Genomic DNA, 23,708 nt, shown 5'->3' with positions numbered 1-23,708 from the left:
CTGGGATGGTTTGCAGCCGAGTGTGAAGTGGTTGGGATGGGGATTAGCACCTCTAAGTCTGAGGCCATGGTTCTCAGCTGGAAAAGGTAGGACTGCCCACTCCGGGTCAGAGGAGAGTCTCTGCCCCAAGTGGAGTAGTTCAAGTATCTCGGGGTCTTGTTCATAAGTGAGGGAAAGATAGAGCGCGAGATTGACAGACGGATCAGTCCGGCATCTGCAGTAATGCAGGCGTTACACTGGTCCGTTGTGATGAAGAGAGAGCTGAGCCAGAAGGCAAAGCTCTCAATTTACCGGTCAATCTACGTTCCAACCTTCACCTATGGTCACGAGCTGTGGATACTGACCGAAAGAACAAGATCGCGAATACAAGCGGCCGAAATGAGCTTTCTCTGCAGAGTGTCTGGGCTCACCCTCAGAGATAGGGTCAGGAACTCAGACATCTGGGAGAGCCGCTGCTCCTCCGCATTAAGAGGATCCAGATGAGGTGGTTCGGGCATCTTGTAAGGATGCCTGCCGGACATCTCCCTGGGAAGGTGTTTCGGGCATGTCCATCTGGGAGGAGACCCCAGGGCAGACCCAGGAGACCCATGGAGAAGTTACATCTCTAGGCAGGCCTGGGAATGCCTCGGCATACTCCCAAAGGAGCTGGTGGAACTGGCCTGGGAGAGGAGTGTCTGGGCTTCTCTGCTGAGACTGCTGCCCCTGCGACCAGGAAAAGTGGAAGAAAATGGATGGATGGATGGATGATGACAAACACTCAGTAAAAAATCTCACCAATGGCGTACAGCTCGATGCCATTATCCCTCAAGTGTTGTGACGACATGATAATGTCGTCCTGGGCTTGTCCATCTGTAAAGAGGATGCCAAGTTTTCGTGAGTCCTCTCGCATCCCAACGTTGGGTTGGAAGTCATTCTCCAGGATGTGTGTCAGAGCCCGTCCTGTAAGAGAGGAGGTCAGAGGTTTACTCAGAAGGTCAACTCTTTTCTGTTCTTTTAATTATTAGTTTTATTAAAAAAAAAATACAACCCAACTGCTATGAACAACCAACGAAGAAAAGGAAGAAGCAGACACAACAGCAAAGTTAGTCTCAGTTAGCTTCCTCTCTCTGTTCTCCACTTCTCTGTGCTGTTTTTTAAAAGTCTCTGGATGTGAAAGTTGAGAGGGTCTAAAAATTACAGATACAAATACACACCTCCCTGAACATGGGCAACCATGGCACCCCGCTGGACCCAGACATGATAGGGGAGCTTGACAGCGAGGATCTGGTGGTGGGACTTCCCAGTTACACCAAAAATCCCATGAATGCAAATTTGTGCACTGTAGACTGTGCACAGGAGTTTGTCTGGAAGATTTGACTTCTACATTTGTTACTGTGGTATTTAAACATGTACTGATATTGACTTTTACTAGAGTCAGATCAGAATAAAAAATCTGGTATCCTGACAACACTAGATTGATCATGTGATCCCACAGTGCTCTTTTTACCTGTCATGGTGTAGCCTCCCATTTGCTGCAGCTTGTTAACATCATTCAGCAGAGATTTCTTGGTTCTGTGGGTGTTCAGGTGCCACTGGGTCCTTGGCTCAAAACTGTACTGAGTCAGACCTGCAAAGAGGACACACTGAGGGGTATAAAAAACCACAGGAACTGAAAAGTGACACTGATGCACCAACATAGAGAAAACCTGTTTCAGCCATAGCACAGTTTTCAAAAAACAGTATTAAACAGTCAAAACTATGGATGAAAAAGGTGAAGATCATGTGATCTCATCTGTTCTACAGCTAAAACAGGAATGTTGAGACAAGTTTGGTCTGACTAAGGTGAACGTTTTACCGATCTGAACTCTGTCAGGGCCGATGTCAAACATTCCAACTATGTAAGCGATGAAGTGGAGGATGGTTCTGAAGTCTCTAGAGGAGATACTCCCAGAATCATCCACCAGCAGCACGATGTCGGCTTTAGCGGTCGTCTTACACCGAGTCCCTGTAGAGAGACGATGAGGAGTTAGAAACACAGCTGGTACACCACAGACTGCTGACTCCAGCTTACCCATGGTTATTAAGATGGGGACTAAGAAACATTCACCAGTCTGAGGAAGAACACGTTGGTTCCAAACATCACTTCTTGCAAATAAATGCTTGAAAAACATGAGCTTTCTTCCAGACCACTTAGTTTTCTCTCTGCTTTTCCATAGAATTCATTTACTGATGTGCGTGTCTTATATTATGTTTTAGCTCATAGAAACTCTCGCAACACTCTGTACTGACTCTTTATCATAACATCAGAGATAAGGAGAGCATCTCTCTGGAGTCTGAACTGAGCCACTGAAGCTAAAATCAAGCCATCATCTTAAATGTACAGCTGATGGATGAGACAGGAGTGTTAACAGGATAAATTTTCTGAGAAAAAAAAACAAACGATTGAATCATTTTCAAGAAGCAGATAAATGTGGTAAAGGGAAATGGAAAAAAAAGGCTCTTGTTTTTCCCGCAGGACGCTTTGGGCTATATGAACTAGTACATGAGAAATTCAAGGCTGTAGGGGCTACATCTGTCCGTGGGAAATAAATTTTTCTCTGCAGATATCTTAGATACAACAAGACTGAGCAAGAAAAGCATTTCTGTGTTCATACATGAAGAAAAATTGCACAACCACCCAACGATGGAGCCACCATGAAGACCACCCAACAGTCACAGTTACTCTGTTTTCTAGCATTAGTGCTTTGCTCACCAAACAATGTGGCTGCTTGTAAGTGATCAAAAACAAGGTTAGAAGCAACAGGTGAGTTTAATACCAACATTTAAATAAATGTCAGACTTGTAGTGACAGTTTAGGTGATTCATGCTCTATGTGGTTCTGCTGTCTGTGTTGAGGCGGCTCGTTACACAGGCAGACTACAGGTTGCAGTGAAAACAGGACGTGGAGTTTCTCTAAAGCAGACGTTCTCTCAGTGAGAAAGCAGAAAGATTACAGGGTAGCAGTAAAAGTGTGGTGGGGAGTTTCATTAGTTTAATCGTTCTATTGAGGATTAGATTTTATTGAAAATAGCACAGACAGTTGTGACCCAGTCAAAGTGAGGGGGTCCAAATGGGGGATTTTTTAAAATGTACAGTGGGTCTGACAGCCATGTTTGGGTCAAAGTGGAACTTTCAGCTTTTTCTAATTTGATTTATCAGGTGATCTTACAGTTTTGGAAAGGTGTGTAGTCGGCCTGTAGCTCCACATTGTTCTCCTCGTTAACAGACTGGCAGGTGAATTTCCTGTTTTTGCAGATGTGATGCGTCACATTCAGGTCAGAGAAACAGTCTGCGTCTCTGGAACTCTCTGTAACACCGTCAGTAATCACAGCTCCTGTCTCATCCACCCAGAGGAGACTGTTTGGTTGACAGGAACTCAAACCTCTGTATCTCAGCAGAGAACACTCTAATGTGGGATCATTGGTGCTCCTCGTATCAGAGTCAGTCAGTGTCGGAAAGACTGAAAGAAAAAGATCAAAATTTAGTTGGAAAAGCTCTGATATCTGCTGGAATGTTTGTGACACCCAAACAAGACCCTGAAAAGTTTCTACTTTTTCTATTTTTGACCAAACAATCGTGACTAGAGTGGTATAAGGTCTGATAATAGTACTGGTGATAAACCAAAACCAGCAGATGGAAGGTTGGACACAATGCAATCTTTTGTTCCATAAATGTCCTTCATGGTAATCATGGAAATGAGACTTACCTGTAAAAACACTGAGATACACATTTACATCGTAAGGATCAGAACCATTCTGTCGACACGTGTAGAGACCAACATCCTCAGCAGTGACACGTTTAATGACCAAAGAACAGTTGGAGTCCAAACTCAGCCGGTCAGCTCGGGACGACGTCTGCTTCACCTCCCCACTGCTTGCCTCCATAACGGTCTCTGATGGATCTCTGTTATAAAGCCATGAAATATCAGAGCACTGCAGAGGTCCAGAGGATGACAGAGAGCCACAGGGCAGGGTGGCGTTTTGTACAGGTTGGAAGATGCGATAAATCTTCTCTTGACTGTGGACCACTTGAAAGACACAAAGAGAAGAAGTGTCAGAAACCAACCTCACATCAAACTTCACAGAATCTCTCTGGACATTAACATCTGATCTCTGAAGAGCTGACAAAGATGAAAATAAATCTACAGATTAGGTGCATAATGTCTTTACCCAATAATTCCACATACTCTGCTGTGTTCGTGTGCACTTTAGTTTTGCTCCAACTGATGGCGGGACTCTGACTGATTTTTAACCTGTGGCTTGTGCAATCTGTGTTGTATTAGGGGGTGAAAAATTATAACCCCAATTCCAAAGAAGTTGGGACACTGTGTACAATGTAATTGAAACAGTACAAAGAAACAATCTATTACACACCAATTTCCTTCCTTATTGTGCTAAGTTAAGATAATTTAGGTCTGAAGTGTTTTGCTTCATCTAATATTTAGTCCCAGATATTTAAATCTCTCAGTGGAAATTCTAAAGTGTAGGTTAGGAAGCTGTTTGAGGCCAAAGCCATCAGAAAGGGGCTAAAGAATGCTCTTATCCCAGTTAATCCTAAACCCTGAGAGCTGTCCAAACTTCTGTATTAAATCAAGAAGAGGTGAGAGGGACATCTTTACATGGGACAGAGTCAATAATCACACCACTATAGACCTATGGAGGAGACAAATGAGCTGAATGATATTCCAGAGATTCTGGCACATGTAAGAGAGATTTATAGAAATAATACAATGGAAATAAGAAAAGTTCCAAAGCAAGAGTGAGACAATAAAACTCTAGAACATTTCAATCAACAACAAGGATTAAAACTAAATTCAAAATAGCTGACAAAATGAACCTTGCCATGTTTTAACACACTATGCATCAGCGTTTCCGCCAGACTTTTTTGTCCCCGGTCAAGATGACCGGCAGTCCTCAAGAATTCCGGCCATTTAGAACAACTACCGGACATTTGCTTTAACATTATTTTGCTGCATTAACAGCAGCAAAACGCATGAATCTGATATTCTGTGATAACATTGATACACAAGTCTGCGCTAAACGGGAGAGAGGACACCTTTTTATTTCCAGACCTGACCCAAAACCGAGACAGCAGAAACCAAGCCAACAGTAAACTTGACTAATTATTACCCCGTTATTAAAAACTGGTTAACACGTGATTAGACCCTAGAAACGACTGCACAAAGACTTTCTTTTATTTTTCTTGGGTAAATGGTTTAAAGTATCAAAATAAAGACTGCGCGCTTTTCCTTACACACGCAGTCAGATACACAATTTACACCCACGTTAAACTCATAAACAACAGTTAGCTTCACATTAGCACCGTTAGCCTGTTAGCTCATTGGCCGCTACCGTCAGTTGCTAATACCAGTCCCCATGATGATATCACTGTAACCTTCAATAAAGCAGTAAATCCAACCATCCTGGTTTATTTGGACTAGTCCCGAAAAGATAAAAGCTGCAAAGCAGATAGTCCGGTCCAAACCTCCTCTCATTGACAGCTTATCCAAGACTACTTCTGCTAATTAGCCGGCGTAGGCCTCTCTCTCTCTGCTGCTGCATCGGTGTTTCAGATGCTCAGTTGTACCTTTCCCTTTGATTCAGCCTCTTCATTACTCACAGCGATGACATACTCAAAATCCCTCCATACCACTTCCGGTGGTGACCTTGAAGCAAATGGCAGCCTAAACACCCCGCTCCTAACCGGTCGGATATTTATCCCCTTTGAAGAACATTAAATTTAAAAAACTGCCTGGAAATTGAGCATGGAAGGGGATAAGCAAAAAAAGATTAAATATAAACAAGGTTCAAGACGTGATAAAGGAGAGACTGTCGAAGAAATATACTACAGCGACGAGGAAAGCTATGAGAACAATGGCGGCGCTAACGAGAAAGAAGCTAACCCTGTCATGCAAGCCATATACAACGAGATTCGTGCGCTCAGGTCGGATGTTAAAAGTGAAATGAGTGAATTTCGACTTTCCTTTCGTAACGACATGAAGAAGGAGTTGAACGAGTTTAGAGAAGAAATCAACCGGAAACTCCAGGAAGCTACAGGTGAGCTACAAGCCACCACAGCAAGAGTGGGGGAGGCCGAACAGCGCATATCCGACATTGAAGACTGGAACACGGCAGCGAAGGAGGCTCTCACCCAGGCGCTAGCGAGCCAAGAATTACTGCAAGCTAAGCTGACCGAGCTAGAAGCACGCTCGCGCCGGAACAATCTCCGTATATACGGAGTACCGGAGGAATCAGAGGGGTCCAATCTCTCGGAGTTTGTAACAAAACTAATAAAGTCAGAAGTCGGCCCGCCGGTCGCGGATATGGATCTCGGAATACAGCGCTGCCACCGGGCGCTAGCCCCAAAACCTCCCCAAGACGCACCGCCTAGATCACTGGTGATCTGCTTCCTCGAGTTCAGAGTGAAAGAACAGGTACTGCGTACGGCGTGGAGAAAGAAAGACGTGCGTTACGAGGGGAAAAGGATTTATTTTGATCAAGATTACCCCCCCGAAATACTGAAGAAGAGAAAGGCATACGTGGGGATATTGAGAGAGCTTAAAGCCAAAGGAATCCGCTTCCAAACGCCACATCCAGCTAAGCTGAGGGTGTTCTTTGACAGCGGTACACAGATCTACGAGAGCGCGGCAGAGGCGGCTAAAGACCTGAAGAGGAGAGGATTCCCTATGGAGAATGTTAAGGAGCCTGACACTGCAGCGCTGAAGCAGCGGAGACTGGCAACGTGGGAGAAGGCAGGAGCTGACCGCCGCAGACAGATTGTGGACCAAGGGCGGATAAGAGAGAGACTACGGAGCTTTCAGCGTGCTCCACCTGGAGCATCTGCTGGCGGCGAGTGAAACACCTGAGGGTAAACATCTCCATACATTGCAGGAAAAGTGTTATTAACCCTCATGTAAAGTGGATGATTTATCATTAGCCAGTTTACCAGGAGAGTTAGGCTTATACTATCATTACCGAGACTTGTTTAAATTAAATTGACCTAAATTGAAATTACACAGCCTACCTAAGTTGATAACGCCGGGGCTTCTGAGCCTTTAATTTTTGTTTCTTTACAAGGAGAGCTCAAGAAATTTCCCAAACTTACCTACATTGAATTTTTATACCCAAAAGAAAATGCTTTTACAGTTTAATTTTCAGTTGACTAAGGAATTAGATTTTTATTTACTAATAATTTCCATTACATCCTTTTACTTGAAGATAATTCCTGTGTTTCTCAACTCTCTGTCAGTTTACAAAGAGAATAAATGTTATTATTTTCTGTACTTGACAAGATGGAACTTTATACCGGTTATGGAGAAACTGACTTGAAAAGAATGTCACCGGTGCACAGTATCCCCTCTGATACTGATGAGAGGCCCTTGACGGATGCGAGGATCTCCTCTCAACTTGAGGTTTTATTTGAACTTCGGACTTGGAAGTCTTTGGCTTTTCTGTTTTTTTGTTCACTGTTCTTGTTCGGGTCATCATGGGTAATGTTACACAGGTGTACACAGGTTGAAAAGAGTATATGCATCATCAGGAATATAGGATCGTCACACTAAATGTCAATGGGCTGCATAATCCAATCAAAAGGAGCAAGATTATAGCTAAAATGAAACGAGAAAAGCTGCAGGTAGTTTTTTGGCAAGAGACTCATCTGTCTTCTTTAGAACATGAAAAATTTAAAAAACTTGGATTTCAAAATACCTATTACTCATCTCATAAGTCAGGCCGTAGGAGGGGAGTGGCTATACTGATCCCTAATGTAGTAAATTTTGAATTTATTTCAGAAGTGAAAGACAAGGAAGGGAGATTTGTTCTAGTAAAGGGTAAATTAGACAATGAAGAAGTAACTTTACTTAATGTATACGCCCCCCCAGGGAGCAAAAAAGTGTTTTTTAAGAAACTATTCGAATTGATAGTATTGGAAACACAAGGAATTTTAATTTGTGGTGGTGATCTTAATGTCCAACTTCAACCAAAATTAGATACATCTAATCAGCGCCAAAAGAAAAGTCCAAATGCCATTTTAGTCCAGCGGATGCTTGCAGAGCTTGGTCTGATTGACGTGTGGAGAGAGTCTCATCCAGGAGAAAAACAATTCACCTATTATTCCCCATATCACTCTGTATATTCACGAATTGACTACTTGTTTATGTACAAATCAGATTGGCACAGAGTCAGGGACTGTAAAATAGGGATAAGGGATGTATCTGATCATTCAGGGGTGTACCTAACCCTGCATCTAACTAAACAACGGAAAAACACACTTTGGAGACTTAATACGAGCATTTTAAATGACAAAACAGTACAGAAACAGATTCAACAGGAAGTTGAAACATATTTACAAAATAATGATAATGGAGAAGTGTCTCCAAATACATTATGGGACGCAGCAAAGGCAGTTGTGCGAGGCAAAATTATTGCCCTCACGGCTTTTCGTAAAAAGGAAAAACAGAAAAGACTTGTTGAGTTACAAGAGAAAATGAAGTCATTAGAAATTAGACACATGGAACAAAAAGATCCTCAGATATTAAATGAAATAAACAAAATTAAACAGGATATAAATGGTATATATGATGAAGAAATTGAAAAACAACTTAAATTTACCAAACAAAGGCATTATGAGATGGGGCATAGGGCGATGAAACTACTTTCTTGGAGGATTCAAAAACAACGTGGGAAAAATACGATTTATAAGATTAGAAACCCCAAGACACAAAAGGTTTGCAGCGAAACAAAGGACATTCAACATGCCTTTGAACTATATTATTAAGAACTATATACCCAACCGGCCATGGCAGATATTACAACAATAGAGGCTTTTTTAAGCTCTCTAGCTTTACCATCTATAGGAGAACAACAAAATAAAGAAATTATGGCTGAGATAACAGCAGAAGAACTGAATGAAGCCATTTCAAGATTGAAAGCTAATAAGGCTCCAGGTTCAGACGGTTATCCGTCCGAGTGGTATAAAACATTTAAACCACAGATAACACCTGTCCTGCTTAACTGTTTCAACTATACACTGAGAACAGGGGAAGCCCCCCAATCATGGAAGGAAGCAGTTATCTCTATAATCCTGAAAGAAGGAAAAGATAAAAAGGAATGCAGCTCATACAGACCAATATCCGTCTTGAATGTAGATTATAAATTATTTGCTTCAATCCTATCTAAGAGACTTGAATCCATTGTTCCGCAGCTGGTAGATTTAGACCAAACAGGCTTTGTATTAAACAGACAGACACAGGATAATTTAAGGAGAACACTACAGGTGGTGAGTCATATTACATCAGAAAACATCAGTGCAATGTTAGTCAGCCTAGATGCCGAAAAGGCATTTGACTCGGTGGGTTGGGAATATTTATACAGGGCACTTGCAAGATTCGGCTTCAAAGAAGGTTTTATCAATTGTATTAGAGCGATATATTTTTCTCCAACAGCTAGGATTAGGGTTAATGGACACCTGTCGCAAACTATTCATTTGGAAAGAGGGACACGCCAAGGCTGTCCCCTGAGTCCGACCTTATTCGCATTATTTATTGAACCCCTAGCTCAAGCAATTAGAGAGGACTCTGAGATAAAGGGGACTATGATTAGAGGAGAAGAACATAAGATTTGTATGTTTGCGGATGATGTTTTGCTTTTTATTACAAGCCCAGATTCAAGCATCCCTAAATTGATGTCCCTGCTAAAAAACTATAATCTATTCTCTGGGTATAAGCTTAATATTCAAAAAACCCAAACCCTTACATTTAACTATATTCCCCACCCAGATATTAAAGGTAAATATAATTTTAAATGGGACTCGCCTAAAATAAAATATTTAGGAATAAACCTTACTAAAGATATGTTAAAACTTTTTGAAAACAACTACGGCCCCATTAATAAAGAGATCAAATCTGATATTTCTAGATGGACCCTCCTCCCACTGGATATGAGTAATAGAATAGAAATCATTAAAATGAATGTGTTGCCACATCTTCTTTATCTCTTCCAGTCTCTGCCTCTAGAGGTACCCAAAGAACAATTTGATGAGTGGAATGCCTGGATCTCAAGGTTCGTTTGGAACAGTAGAAGACCTAGGGTTCAGTTCAAGACTCTACAGCTGAAAAAAGAGAAGGGAGGAAGAGCTTTACCATGTTTAGAGGATTACTATTATGCTGCACAATTGAAACCCTTAGTATACTGGTGCTCTCCAAATTATGAATCTAAATGGAAATGCTTGGAAACTACACAGTTAAAAATTCCAATACAATCTATAATAGGAAATAAAAAACAAGCTGAAAGATATTATAACAGCTTGAATCAATGGACTGTATTCACTCTTAAACTATGGTTTAAAGTTTTGAGGAAGTTACAAATAGAAAAACAGGTCAGAGTCTTGAATTGGATAGCATATGATCCTGAATTTGAACCTGCTAGATTGGACGGGGGCTTTAAACAGTGGGTCAGGAGAGGTATCACATCCTTTTGTTCCCTCATCTCAAACAATAAATTTCAGAGTTATGAGTTCATTTCAGACACATTTGGACTGGGGAAGCAGGACTTCCATAGATACCTGCAAGTCAGAGATTATTATAATAAAAAATTACAAATCACGGAGGAGAAGGAATACAATTTAATTTCTATATTTCATGAGGCATATAAAAAAAAAGATAATAAAAAGTTGGTCTCTAGAATATATGGAAGTATACAAGCCTCTAAAAATCATTCTACGTTATCCATTAAACAAAAATGGGAGAAGGAATCAGGGATACAAATATCAGAAGAGACCTGGATAGAAATATGTGAGACACAAGCGACCACCGCAAATTCAAGATCTTTAAGAGAGTTTGGCTGGAAGAATGTAGTGAGATTTTTCATAACCCCTAAATTAACAGCACTGCAAACAGGCACACAGAGCCGAGGCTTCTGCTGGAGGCAGTGTGGAACCCCTATGGCTAACCACTTTCATGTTTTTTGGGCCTGCCCCAAAATCCAATTATTTTGGAGGGAGGTGTCAACCGAGATAAATAAAATAATTGGGGTGGATCTAGATTTTTCTTTTGTTATTTTATATCTTGGTAAAATTCCGGAAACAGTCCTTCATAAGGACAGGTACCTATTGAAGATCCTTTTGGCAAGTGCCAGGAAAGCTATAACCAGAAGGTGGTTGCAACCAGACCCCCCAACATTGGTCCAGTGGTACGGGCTCATTAAAGAAATTTACAGTATGGAGAGACTTACTTTTGTTTTAAGACTCCAGTTGGAAAAGTGTGTGGAACGCTGGGAAAAATGGATCATGTATATGCACATTGTATAGTGAGACTTTATGTTAAGATGTATGTGTACGTATGTATGTATGTGTAACAGAACATTTTGATTTTAACTGTATCACCCATGATGAACTAATGTTCTTTGTTCTTGTAAATAAAAAGTTAAAAAAAAAAATAAAAAAAAAATCCCTCCATACCGCTGATGATATTAAGCCTTTGGTTAACCAGGAAAACCTCACTTAGATTAAAATTCTGCTTCATGCGAAAGCTCTGGTCAAACTTTCCCTGCAGAGCATAGACTGTTGCAGAGTCTCCAGCAGTAATGAGCAGGCGCAGTAGAGAGATAGATTCGCTTTGACGTCATCGTGCATACATAATTAGCCATGTGCTTGCCGTCTGAGGAGATAAACAACCCCAGCACCGCAGGACAGTAGATGTAGTAAGATTAGGCAACTTTTAGTTTATATTAACGCATTCTCGCAACATATCTTCTAGGTCACACAAAATATAATATGCAAGTATTCAGTATTTACTCATCTGGTCATTTGCATGTTTTCTGCCGGACATTTTGACCGGTTATATTTTTATCTGCCGGACTTCCGCCCTTTTTACCAGCCAATGACCGGTAATTACCGGCTAACGGAAACTCAGCTATGCATCCATCCATTTTCTACAACACTTATCTCGTTCAGGTTCACAGGGGGCTGGAGCCTATCCCAGCTGTCACTGGGCGAGAACTGGGGTACATCCTGGACTGGACAGGTCACCAGTCGGTAACAGAGCTGACACGTACAGACAAACAACCAGGAACCCTCACACCCACACCTACAACCGATTTAGAGTTACTAATTAGCCTAAGGAGCATGTTTTTGGTGGTGGCAGGAAGCCAGAGTGCCAGAGAGAACAGACACATTCACGGGTGGAGAACCAGGAACCTTCATGCTGTGAGGAGACAGTGCTAACCCTTCACCGCTCTGCAGCCCGTCAACACACTAATCCTCTAAACATGTAAGAGCTTTGACAGCAGAAGAACAAACCTTTAGTTCTGCTCATATTAGACCTCAGACATGACTGACCACTAACTCCTTAGCTGCTAGCTCAGCTGATTTTACATGTTTATATTAAACACAATCATCAGCATACATCTGCACATCTATACCATGACACACTTTAACACATGTAAAGATAAATAATAGAAAAAGGGTAGTTACCCCCAAAGTGGAGCACAAAAATGAAGATCAACCCCAGCGGAGCCATCCTCCATCTGGTCTGAGGAAACTGGCAAAGTTCTCGAGGCTTTTTCTTGTTTGAACTGAAGTTGAACTGGTTGTGCAATTTCCTTTAATGTAGTTAAGTTTCTGAGATAAGCTTGTCTTAACACAGCATCAGACATGTCAACCAAAAATACCCAGAAACCTTTAGGGTGGTGGGTTATTTCAGAGTGAACATCAGAGAATTTTACATCAATGCAGCAAATATAATCTTTTCAGGTGCAGTGAACATAAATGAAATTAGTTCATCTCAGTTTTTAATTTGATGTTTTTTGGGAGAGTGTTCTCTCCTCTCCAAGTCTGATGTCTGTAATAACAGCAACATGCAGAGCAGAGCATGCAGAGCATCTCTGTCGGCCTGTTTGAGGCTTTAACACAAGCTGATCAACTCGGTTTGTCTTGAGCCGAGCGCTGCAGTGAGTCGTTAAAAAACAGCCTAAACCTCTGTCTAAAGGTGTGTTGACTCTTTCATCTAAGGCCATGATGACTCAAAGCAGCGTGCTGTCGCTTTAAATGAGGTTGGAGAAGCAGCTGTAAACATGGTAGCAACACCACTACCAAAGCTAAGCTGCATCAATGAGAAACACGCTACTTCTAACAAATCCTTTAGAACAAGTCTGTAGTTCTTATTCTGCCTGAGTGCTTTTAATGTGAAAGTCAACAACACTTGAATGAGAGGCATTTTCACATTTGTCCTCTCACTCTTCACACACACACATCCCTCAAACAGCAGATAACCGAGCAGATATTAGGACTCAAACACAGTGTTGTTGGTAGCTAATAACACAGGAGCTGTAATCACTCTGAGGTATCACCTACCGTAACTCTGTCAAAGATTGTCCGATCAGAAAAATTCCAAGGCGTTGGAAAGCTGAGAATTGTGGGCATGCGCACATATATGGTTCATTATAGTACTCGCAACCATATGACGTTGGCATTCATAGCAAAACACCAGAAGTATCACGAGACCGCAACACTGTAACTCCTCGAAAGTTTGCTCAATGTAAAAAATTCCAATGCTGACAGTGTTGAGAATCTGTGCTTTCGGGCAATATATGATGTGTGGTAAATATATTACAGTAATGTCAAACAGCAACGCGAAAACGGCAGCTATGGCAGATTACGAGTGAGAAAGGAGAGTGAAGGAAGAGAGTAAAAGGAGAGCGAGCAAGAGTGGTGTTTTGTTTTCAAAAAATAGCGTTAGATAGTGGCATTTGTGCGTGTCTGTCATGTGCAATAACAATATGTTACTTGAGAATGTTGAGAATGCATTTTTCCACCTTTATTTGCACTAATTGTGGCCTATGTATATAGTATATTATCTTTTGCACCATGTTTTGCACACCCAGAGTCCTAGACTCCAAAAATGACTGTTGATTGTTCTAAACATGTATAGGTTCACATTTCAAATGTCAAATCAAAACTTCATGAGCAATAACAAAATTTCTTCTCATAAAAGCCATGAAAAACAAATCTGTTTTTGTGTTTTTCTTCTTTTAAACTGCTGACAATTCCATATAATGTGCAATAATCATTAACCAGATGTTGAAAAGTCAAGTTCAAGTACTCCTGGGAAAAGGGACCAAAGCTCTCAGACTTAGGGCATTTCCTGACTATTTTACAGCCATAATAACAAAATATGTCCAAATCTCCATTTTTAGACTCAGTAGGTAAAGGGTTAAACCACTAGACTCAGTGTATCATTCCTCCCTAAGATTCATTACTGCGACAGTTACTCAACTCACCACTGCATCCTGTTTGATAAAGTGGGCAGGCCCTCATTATCAGTTAGATGAGACAGGCACTGGTTACTTTTTATTTATAAAGCTCTGTCTGGACATCTGCTGTTATACTTCATCTCTTTATTAAACGTGTCCACTAGCCATTATCAAACCTGTTTAAGTGACTAGATAATGCTTAAAGTTCCTAGAGTAACCACTAAAACTGGAGAAATATCTTTCAGCTTTTGTGCAGCCCACAGCTGGAATACTGTACAGCAAACACAAAAATTAAGCTCAGTTATTAACATAGGACAGTTTCAAAACATGATAAGGAACTACTATGTATATGTTTGTAACTGTTTTTAAACTGTGCTCCACTTATTCTCAAGTATCTATGTCTATTTGCATTTGTGTTTCTTTCTCCTTACTTATTGTCTTGCATTTATTTTTTAATGCACTCTCCACGTCATTGCAAATGAGAGCACGCTCTTAATGGCATCTCAAGATTAAATAAAGGTTGAATGAATGAATGAATGAATTACACACATTTGCAGGTCTAAACACGTATTTGCAGATATGTGCATACATTTGTGGATTTGTGTATGCATTTTCAAATTTGCCTTTGCATTTGCAGATTTGTGCACAAATTTTTTACGCATTTGCAAATACTTTTGCAACAATAATAGCTCAATATCCAGTAGCCATTTACTGATGTGCGTGTCTTCTTTTCTTTTTTTAGCTTAGAGAAACTCTTGCAACACTCTGTGGTGGCACATTATCTCACCATCAGAGAGATGGAGAGGATCTCTCTGGGGGATTTTTCTTGTGTGGTTTGTGGATGTGAGAGTGTGCTTAGCATGACTACACTGCAGTGCTTATGACACATTAGCATAGCCCCGTACGCTGGGGCATATGGGTCTACGCTATTAAAATCCGACTGGTTTGGTTTAGGCGTTTAAATCCGACTGGTTAGATTTAGGCATTAAAATCCGACTGGTTAGGTTTAGGCATTAAAATCCGACTGGTTAGGTTTAGGCATTAAAACCCGACTGGTTAGATTTAGGGTCAGCCTGTCGGCAAGCGGATAGAGCTGAAATTTCGTTGCGGGTAATATATGTCACGCCCCAGCGTAGAGGTTTGCCCGAGGGCTGCAGCCAGATGCCTCTCACTTTTCCCCGAGGATGTTTTAGGCCTTGTGCAGGTTGGGCCATCGTACCTAAATTTTCAAAGACCCGATACCATCCACATCGATTTTCTTGGACTTTGCTAGTGTTTAGCTTGTAGTTTTATATTTTCGATATTTGTATGTCATTTGAGATGTACACACCGAATAATTTCTAAATTAATAAAGGTTCTGCAGGAGCTCTGAAAAGTGTAACTTACTCCATTAGTGGCTCTCTAGCGCCCCAAGTTTAAGTAATATCTTGACCTGTAAAACTCAAAATGTACTTTTTTTCTAAGCTTTTGACATTTTTAACTGATGATTTGGAAGTTTATCTCATATTTTGACCATGAAAATTCATGGTTTAAACTTTCTTGTATATTTGCCTTTTAAAAACAGAATTTTGACTTGAAATGCCTTTTGAGCGAAAAAGTTTGAATTTTTATCTCCAATTTTGAGCCTTTAAACTTTTACTGTTTAAATCCCAAAATCATTTATCATCAGTGCAAAGGTTTTTTTCTCCCATAATTCATTGCTGGTGAAAATGAGGTTGACAGTTTATGATTAGGTGTTGACCTTGTTTGGCCCTTAGGTTGGACCCAAATTCAAAATTCGGCTCCTGCTGTGATTAAGTTTGACAATTCTGGTTTACTGCGTATAAAGATGCGTTTGTCGACTGTTTCTTTCTTTTCTTTAATTAAATCATCGAAAAATCACCCCGGTATCTTCAAAAGACCGTCCCTTTTTAAATCCAAACCAGCATTAAATCATCTGGAACCTTGGAGACTGAGTTGGTCGATAAATGAGCAACACAGAACAACCAAACAACGTACAAAGTAATCTCTACAGTACATTACAGCATGGCAAAATTACACACAGACATCAAACTCTTTATTTTCTTTTTTTATCATGTTATCCACCGAAAACCTTTCTAAAGCTGTCCAAAAAAATATATTTCCAACTCAATAACCACTCAAAATAAACACAGGAGAGAAGCTCAGAATCAGCTGTTCACAGTGAGCCTAGCTCTGCCTCTCTCTCTGACAACTGTTAGTCTCAGTCTTCAGCACCAAGGACAGCTCCACATCTACACTCATTTAGCCCAAATATCTAGAAGCCAAAAGCTTTTAACAACAATACATCTACCAGCAAATGTAGCAGGACCACTCTAATTCACTTTTTCACCATTAAACTCAGCAATCTTCTAATTAATTATTCAGATGTCACAGAACAGCTGAGAACAATAAAATGTGATCTTACCTGTTCTTTTGGCACAAGCAGCCCATGACTGATGATCCCTTTGCCTCCTTTCCCTCTTCCTTTACTTGTTTGATGCTACTGTAGCCTGAACAGAGCTGCCCATTCCAGCTACGCTGCATTGTGTTCAGGTGCTCAAAGGAAACAAGGACACAGGCTGGTCTCATGGAGCTTGATTTTAATCTGAATGAATTCAGAAAGAGCAAAACGCTGTCAACATGGTTCTATTTTCACAACACGCCTCTCTCAGTCGAGCTCTGAGCAGACTGACGAGAGGGCAGAAGTGATGCAATATACCCCTTACTGCCAGCAGAGGGCGTTGTAATGTCACTAATGTCACAGTTTTTTCTCTCTGTTTTCACCCACCTAATTTACAAATTCCAATAAATACCACTGTTTTCCTAGTTTTGCCCATATCAACCACTTTTTTTGCCACTTTTATCCCATTTTTTCTCTTTTCACCATTTTTTTCCACCACTTATGACCAGTTTAAGCTACATTTTACCATGAAATACCACTTGTTTCCTATTTTTTTGCCCATTTTTGCCGCTCTTGACTGCTTTTTGCCCATTGTAGGCACTTCTCACTCATTTTTCGCCTCGTCTTTGCCACTTTTGGACCATTTTTTACTCCCTGTAACTCATTCTTTGTCACTTCTCACCTATTTTTGCTACTTTCTTAAGCTTTTCCTCCCATTTTCACCCATTTTTGTTGCTTTTTGACCATTTTTTTCACCTTTAACTTATTGTTATTGCTACTTCAAGCTGTTTTTGCCAGTTTTCACCACTTAGATTGTTGCTCTTGCAAAGGTATTTTTCAACAATTTGGCTCTTTGGTTGAATAACCCTGATCTAGTGTCACGTTTCCCTTCTCCCCTCTTGTTGTACAAAAGCAAAGCTCAGATGATAACAACTTAGCTCTTCTTGGTATGTGCACAAAACTCCTACAGCCTGGCCCCTCCTTCTCAGGACAGGACCGTACTGGTTCTCGCTGCAGGGCTTTGGAGCTGCGGGTTCTGATCCCTGAGCTAACCAGACCTTTAGGCTTTGTCTGCATAGTACGTTTATCAAGGATTCTTTGAGTTTGCGGACTTTTGGACTAAATAAGGTTGCTCTTTGCAGGCAGCACATCCTGTGATCTCTCTAAACAGCCTGAATATAGCAGTCAAAGGGTTAAAACATAAAGAGGCTGATCTTCAATGTTCTTGACTTTATCAACATCATTTTCTCAGTTGAAAGTCTCCAGATCATGACAACAACAAACATCATATCTGATGGGTTGCATATTTCACTCCTGGCACATGATTCAGTCTGTTTCAGGTGTGTGTGTGTGTGTGTGTGTGTGTAGTGTGAGAGGACATATGGCACATACTGTTGACAGTAAAGGTAAGTCTCTGATAATGAGGTGGTGTTTTGCCCTTACTCTCTGTAATATTGTTGTAATTCTCTGGTAATTAGATGGTATTTTGCTGTTATCCTAACCCTCTTCCTTACCCAAACTCTCATAATACTGTGGCAATTCTCTGGTAATTATTTAACCCTAACTGCCACCCTTCAAGCCCAAATCTTACCCTTGTATTATTGTGTCTGTTCTCATGTTATTAGTTTGAATTCCTGGTGATACTGTGGCAACTCTCTGGTAATTACATGACATTTAACCCTAACCCTAATTTTGGACATTTTCTGGTAATCAGGTGGTATTTTACCAGGTAATTTCTCAGTAATAAGATATATATTATATAAGTTTCTTGATCATTTCTTTATTTTGACCCTTTAAATTAACGTGATTTCTTCCTGAAAAATTTTCAGGTGACTTTTAGGGTCAACATATGGGCTTGAAAAACCAAAATAATGAGTTTAATAGTCAAATATGGGATTAAAAAGTCAAAAAAATGAGTTTAAAAGGTCAAAATATGACCTTGAATTTAAATTTTGAATCCAAAAGGTCAAAATATGATATAAAAAGTATAAACACAAATTAATATCTTTTCCCACATTTTAATCTAATATTTTTTACTCTTTACTTTTCATATTTTCATGATTTACCAAGGATATTTTAAATCATCATGGTTAAGTTTACACATTTATACTATTCATGATATGCAGACCTCATTCTAGTGGGCCAGTTAAATTAAAATTATGGTATGATCTTGCGGGCCGGGTATAATGGTATCATTGGCGGGATTTGGCCCACAAGCCTTGAGTTTGACACCCCTGGTTTGGGGGTTAGGGTAGCAATTAGGATAGGGTTAGGTTATGAACAGCAGAATTCGGTTTCCAACAAGGACCAGTCTATGTCCTGGATTTTTTGATAGATGTATTAGGTTTAGGAGTAAGGTTAGGGTGTTAGGGTTGAAATAAAATAACACCTAATTACCAGAGAACTGCCACAATGAGGAATTACTTGATAATAATGCACTATTACCAGGTAAATAGTCTGTTATCACTAGGTCAAATGGTAATTTATTACTAAGTCATTACCACCTTATTGCTACAAAATTATCAGGAAATTAGGGCAAACTAAAATAAAGTGCTACAAGAGTCTTTAGAAAGTATTTTATTATATATGAAGCAAAAATATGGAAGTAAAAAAATGGACAAAATTACAAAAATGACCACCAAGTTGTTTCCTTGAAAGATTACATCAGGTCACATGATCACTGGTAGTCACATGATAAGGTAAATGAACTTAGAACAAAAAGTAAGGAAATGTGTGTTTGGTAGATTATTTCTTTGATGTAACAATGCTTCTTGGTAATAAATGTTTTACCGTTGGAAAGCCTGTTTATTACCCTTTTAAATGATGCCACATTTGTAAGGATCATGCATTTGTGGGATGAGCCATAGAGCTGAGTATGTGGGTTGCGCCCATGAAAAAAGTGCCAAATCTCCTTGTTGGGATTGAGTTCTTCTTTGTCGTCGTTTTCCTGATGGAAACATGATGGACACGTCCTGGACTGTCCATTTTCTTTGTTGCCATAAGTTTCAACATTTCCTGTTAACTTAATTGTGAAATAACACTACAATTCCAAGATATAACTCAAGGGTGCATCTTTCTTGCTGCCAACTGGCCTGGTTGCTCGGCAATAGAAACAAAATAGTGGAATTTCAAGCTTCAACATAAAAAGGAGACTAATCACAATGAAAAGAAACAGAAAATCATATGTGACTTTCTCTTGACTTAATCTTGATCTGGAAGTTGTTGCAGTTCGATGGAAGCAGCACCAAATGCTTCATCATTTTCATATTCGGCTTCAATGACATCCTCATGCATCTGTGAAATACAACACAACACATGAGATTCAAAACAACAAGAGTCAACAGAGCAAACTCTGCAGAGTCCATCGTCTCAGAGGTTTCATCAGTCAGAAGAAATGTCACACATGGTAGGAGTTAGTTTAAAATCACGCTGGTTTCTTTACACGGAGGTTTGATGTTACCTGGAAGTAAATAGCAGCATTAATGTTTTACATATGATTACTTTGAACTATTCAAAAAGTCAAAGAGCCACTGTCAGGAAAAACACTCCTGCATCACTGAAGTCTACAAGTTTGTTGTAGATTTTCATAAGTGGGTCATGTTGAGTCTCCCTCCTTACCTGGACCCTTGATGCTGTCACACAGGTTGTCAGTGAGACTGTTGGTGATGTTCTGCAGAAGAATAAAGTCACTGACGATGTACACCTGAGTGTAATGTGGGTCAGAGGCGATGGATTTCAACTCATTCAGATCAGCATCACCCACACCTGAGAGAAAACTGTGCTTAGTAAGTTGAGAAACAAACATTATGCTATCTACCTAAAGACTACCAGAAGAATTTTGACGACCAAATTCTAACATACAAATGAAAATGTGAAGATTTCTCTTGTGTTCAGTAAAGTCCACACTGTGCAGTTTCAGAGAAGCTCTGTGGTTCTTCTAGAACCTTCTGTTTCACCATGTGGAGGTTGTAATCCTGTCAGCTGAAATACATCAGTTTAACGTTGAAATCATGATGGTGAAGTGAAGACCAACAGCCTGTGAGTCATGCTGCCACCTCCAGCGGCCACCTGAGACACTTTTTGACCAAAAGTCCCAGGAACTTTTAGTTCCAGGAACTTCCCCTCAAACAACTTAATGGTTTGGTAAGGGTCATGTTTCTATTTATCTGTTTGTAAAGCACTTGGTGCTACATTGTTTTGTTTGAAAAATGCTAAATAAAGTTTTATTAATAGATTTTCAACTCAGTGTGTTTGGTACCTTAAGTATGCTTCTGACATGTTCTGTAATTTTCAAACCTTGTTGTATCACTGAATTCTCTTAACTATGATGACAAACATTCATTAAACTAGAAAAGCACTCGGAGAGCGCAGACCTCCACCATTAGCCCTATCTCCCAATAGTGAAGAATACTTGAAAACATTGCTGGATCCGTCCCCATGTGCCCCCCACCACGGCATTTGTCAATTACTCTCTCCCCGGTGGGGTGGAAACACAGTGAGGCAAAGCATTGGCCTGTTATGGGTGGACTGTCATGGTGGAAGCATTGCCCGCCGGTGCCAACAGATGCACTGACAGTCTCACCCATGGTCTCACCGAATGACTGGAAGTCATGGCAGAGGGTGAATATTCTTCTATTCCTCCCAGCATTGTGAGTATTCTCGCTACAATTCACTCTCTTTCTCTCTGTTATGCTCTGACTCGTCTCCTAGACCGGGCGTGCGTCTTTCAAACTCGATAAACTCCAAAACTTTGAATAGAAACACACCAAAAAATGCTGCTGGGATTGAAAATACTCATGTCTGCCATTTCCTGGTGTAAAGTGGTAACAGCGCAGACCTCCGCCATTAGCCCTATCTCCCAATAGCACAAAATCCCTTAAAAAGTTTCTGGATCCAGACAGTGATCCGGATCAGTCCCAAAATCTAATCAGCTCTTCCTTATGCCATTTCTGACATTTCCTGAAAATTTCATCAAAATCCGTCCACAACTTTTTGAGTTATGTTGCTAGCAAACAAACAAACGAACCCACCTGATCACATAACCTCCTTGGCGGAGGTAAAAATCTCACCGATGGTGTACAGCTCAATGCCATTATCCCTCAGGTTTCTGAGTGGCATGGTAACGTTGTTGGTGGACTTTCCATCTGTAATGAGGATGACAATTTTTTGTGAGTCCTCTCGCATCCCCTGTGGGTTAGAAGTCCTTCCCCAGGATGTGTGTCAGAGCCCGTCCTGTAAGAGAGGAGGTCAGAGGTTTACTCAGACAGCCAACTCTTTTCTGTTCTTTTAATTATTATTTTTATACAAATACAACCCAACTGCTATGAACAACCAACAAAGAAGAGGAAGAAGCAGACACAACAGAAAAGTTAGTTTCAGTTAGCTTCTTCTCTCTGTTCTCCACTTCTCTGTGCTGATTTTTAAAAGTCTCTGGATGTGAAAGTAGAGAGGGTCTAAAAATTACAGATACAAATACACACCTCCCTGAACGTGGGCAACCAGGGCACCCTGCTGGACCCAGACATGATAGGGGAGTTTGACAGCAAGGATCTGGTGGTGGGACTTCCCAGTTACACCAAAAAAAAAAAAAAAAAAAAAAACAATAAATACAAATTTGTGTACTGTAGACTGTGCACTGGAGTTTATCTGAAAGATTTGACTTCTATATTTGTTTCTGTGGTATTTAAACATGTACTGATATTGATTTCTTCTAGAATCAGATCAGAATTTAAAAATCTGGTATCCTGACAACACTAGATTGATCATGTGATCCCACAATGCTCTTCTTACCTGTCCCAATGCTGCCTCCTAATTGCTGCAGCTCATTAACATCATTCAGCAGGGATTTCTTGTTTCTGTGGGTGTTCAGGTGCCACTGGGTCCTTGGGTCAAAACTGTACTGAGTCAGACCTGCAGAAAAGACACAGTGAGGGGTAAAAACCACAAGAACTAAATAGTGACACTGATGCACCAACATAGAGAAAACCTGTTTCAGCCATAGCACAGTTTTCAAAAACCAGTTATAAAACAGTCAAAACTATGGATGAAGAAGGTGAAGATCATGTGATCTCATCTGTTCTACGGCTAAAACAGGAATGTTGAGACCAGTTTGGTCTGACTAAGGTGAAAGTTTTACCGATCTGAACTCTGTCAGGGCTCTGTCAGATGCGTGGTGCTATATAAACTAGTACATGAGAAATTCAAGGCTGTAGGAGCTAAATTTGTCCGTGGGAAATAATTTTTTCTCAGCAGATATCTTAGATACAACAAGACTGAGCAAGAAAAGCATGTCTGTGTTCATAAGTGAAGAGAAATTGTACAACCACCCACCATGAAGACCACCCAACAGTCACAGTTACTCTGTTTTCTAGCATTAGTGCTTTGCTCATCAAACAATGTGGCTGCTTGTAAGTCATCAAAAACAAGGTTAGAAGCAACAGGTGAGTTTATTACCAACATTTAGATAAAAGTCAGACTTGTAGTGACAGTTTAGGTGATTAATGCTCTATGTCAGGGGTTTTCAAAGCACGGGAGAGTGAGCCTCCCCTAAGAAGAAATTATTCATTCTCTGGACCCCCACCCACAAAAGGGATTCAAATGGAAAAAAAAAAAACATTTCAAACATTTTTAACATTAATAAATTTTGGACATTTTGGTTTGCAAATGTCCTTAAACATCTGCCGTTCCCTCTTATTCAGTTGAACTATACATTTTCATCTGTACCGTTGATGCAGGATTGCATAACAGCAGGCCATCCTCCACCTTCGGTTTTTTATAAGTGCCGGCGCATTTATTAGAAACCGAAAGTCCTTTCACTTCCTGTTAAAAATTCCCCTAGTTTGGTCACTGGACTTTTTGCTCATTCTTAAGATGACCCCCAAGTTTACACAGCCTCATGCTGTCATTAGCTTGGACATCTCTGCAAATTAAACACAGTGACTTGAGCATCATCAGGATCAATGAAGGAAAATCCTAACTTGATTAGTTGACTCTGTAGCAGTGATACTCAACTGTGGCTCTTTTGTGATTATTTGTGGCTCTTC

This window comes from Cheilinus undulatus, linkage group 14 (genome assembly GCF_018320785.1).
Source record: "Cheilinus undulatus linkage group 14, ASM1832078v1, whole genome shotgun sequence".
Lineage (NCBI taxonomy): Eukaryota > Metazoa > Chordata > Actinopteri > Labriformes > Labridae > Cheilinus > Cheilinus undulatus.
The sequence above is the reverse complement of the archived record's forward strand: the minus strand, read 5'-3'. Positions refer to the sequence as shown.